Genomic DNA, 2,894 nt, shown 5'->3' with positions numbered 1-2,894 from the left:
GGCTGTGTTATGTAAATTACTTTAAAATCATCTTAAGTTTTATGTGAACCCAAGTAAGTTGATCTGCCAAGCATTTATTTTGTGCTCATCCCTCAATATCTATTTGTGAAATTATTAAAAGAGGTTCCTAGTCCTAAGTTTTTAAAATTCCCTTTTAAGTAAGTAGAGGGTATTTATGCTGAGCTGTGATATGGCCCGGCTTAATTGAATAAGAGCACCTGCAGTCCATAAAGGGCCAATGGCAGTAGAAAGACAAATCTTAGTCTAGGACGCTTCAAGCCACTTGCTTTAGACCAGTGCTTCTGAAGCGTCTTGGCCTAAGCACTCCTTTACACTCTTGCAAATTACTGGGGATCCCAAAGAGCTTCTACTTAGGTAGATTACAGCTCTCAATATGCACCACAGCAGAAATTAAAACTGAGAATTCTTTCAATACAACAAAAACCCATTACATGTTAACGTAAAGTTTGTAATGAAAAGTAACTATTTCTTTAAAAATCTAGTGAGAAGAATGGCATTTTTACATTTTTTTTATTTTATTTTAAGATGGAGTCTTGCTCTGTCACCCAGGCTGGAGTGCAGTGGCACAATCTCCGCTCACTGCAGCCTCTACCTCCCGGGTTCAAGCGATTCTCGTGCCTCAGCCTCTTGAGTAGCTGGGATTACAGACATGCACCACCATTCTCGGCTAATTTTTGTATTTTTAGTAGAGATGGGGTTTCACCATGTTGGCCAGGCTGGTCTCGAACTCCCGACCTCAGGTGATCTGCCCTCCTCAGCCTCCCAAAGTCCTGGGATTACAGGCGTGAGCCACCACACCCAGCCGCATTTTTACATTTTTTAATGTTTCTTTAATATCTGGCTTAATAGAACGTGCTCGGGTTCTCATGTCTGTTTCTGCACTCAATCTGTTTGGATACACTGTTCCGGATGAAGTACATGAAGAACTCCTGGTTCCCACAGATAGCTAATTAATTATTAAAAGAGATTCCTGTGGTGCTAGGTTTTACAAATTCCCTTTTCAGTAAGTAGAGGGTATTTATTCTCTGACAAAGTCTCAGGATCCCAAGGTTCTCAGCCCACAATTTGAGAACTGCTGCCCTAGGTATTCTGAATGTTCTGCTGTTGATGAGTGACATGTTTTAAGCAATGCTTACTTTAAAATTCGATTAAAGGCCAGGGGCTGTGGCCCACACCTCTAATCCTAGGTCTTTGGGAGGCCGAGGTGGGCCGATCGATTGAGCTGAGGAGTTCAAGACCAGTCTGGGCAACATAGTGAAACCCCATCTCTACCAAAAATACAAAAAGTTAGCTGGGTGTGGTGGCATGCACATCTAGCATGAAGTACTCAGGAGGCTTAGTGGGAGGATCACTTGAGCCTGGGAGGTGGAGGTTGCAGTGAGCCGAGATTGTGCCACTGTACTCCAGCCTGGGTGACAGAGTGAGAATCTGTCTCAAAAAAATTCTATTAAAATTTACTTAACGAATCCCACAAATGAGAAGGTCTGAAAGCACATGCTCAAGTTCAGGGCTCTTTGCTGTTTAGCCACAGGATATCTGTTTGTTTTCTTCTTAGTTTATTTTGCAACCTAAATATATTTGTAGTTGCAGCCAGTTACAACTCAAGTTAATGAAACCCCTAACTAAGGATTACCATTCCACATCGGATGCAGTGATACGTTGCCTGGGATTTGTTCTCAAGCGGTTTGTGCGTAGGCAGAGATGAAGCAAGCTCAGCTCAAGCTGCTCACGTCAGCCGACTACGGTGGCTTGCCTGTAATCCCAGCACTTTGGTGAGGCTGAGGTGGGCGGATCACCTGAGGTGGAGTTTGAGATTAGCCTGGCCAACACAGTGAAACCCCATCTCTACTAAAAAAAATACAAAAACTAGCCGGGCGAGGTGGTGTGTGCCTGTAATCCCAGCTAAACTGGAGGCTGAGGCATAAGAATCGCTTGAACCCAGGAGGTGGATGTTGCAGTGAGCTGAGATCACACCACTGCATTCCAGCCTGGGCGACAGAGTAAGACTCTTGTCTAAAAAAAAAAAAAAAAAAAAAAAAAAAGGTCCTCTCCTCACTGTCAAAGCTGGGTGCCAGGCACAGGAGATTCATTACTCTCTCCTGTTATTCTGTGTGTGTGTCTGAAATTGTCCATTTAAAAAATGAATCAGTGTTTTACAGAAATCAGAAGTACTTGTTTTCACAAATCAGTACCCTTTCTTGAAATCTCATCTCAAAATATCAACTTAAATTCGAATTTAAACTTGTTTTATTACTAACCAACCACTTCAGCTGAGCCCTGCGGTGTATTTCTGAAACTTTAATTTGTGATAAGATTTGATAAAGGGTGAAAAAATACAAAGGTCCTTTAAGGTCTTGCTCTCTTACAAGTCCTTTGGGGAAGATCTAACTGGTAAGGCTGTGCTTCCTTTGTGTTAATGACAAGTGTGTCTTCGTTTTGTAGCTGGAAGCTCAGCTCAAGGACACTGTTGCTGAGGCCTCAAAGGAGTGCAGACTTCCTGAGCACATCGCAGACTTCAAGCAACAGAAAGTGAGCCTGAGGCCCTCGAGGTGGTGCTGGGTTAGAGTCTTTACTCTTACCCCAGACAGAAAGCTCATCCTTACTGATCCCGGCACGTGGACATTACCTTGTGTAATGTGCTGGTCCCGGCTGAGCGTTACCCAAGGCAGCTCCAGACAAAACAGGGATGTGGGGAGGTAGGGAGGGACCCTGCCTTCGTGATTGTTTTCATTTTCATAGCCAAGTGTATTAGTCCATTCTCACACTGCTATAAACAACTACCTGAGGCCGGGCGCGGTGGCCGACGCCTGTAATCTCAGCAGTTTGGGAGACCGAGGCGGGTGGAGCACCTGAGGTCAGGAGTTTGACACCAG

The sequence above is a fragment of the Pan troglodytes genome, chromosome 13, assembly GCF_028858775.2.
Source record: "Pan troglodytes isolate AG18354 chromosome 13, NHGRI_mPanTro3-v2.0_pri, whole genome shotgun sequence".
NCBI lineage: Eukaryota > Metazoa > Chordata > Mammalia > Primates > Hominidae > Pan > Pan troglodytes.
Note: the sequence above shows the minus strand (reverse complement) of the source record.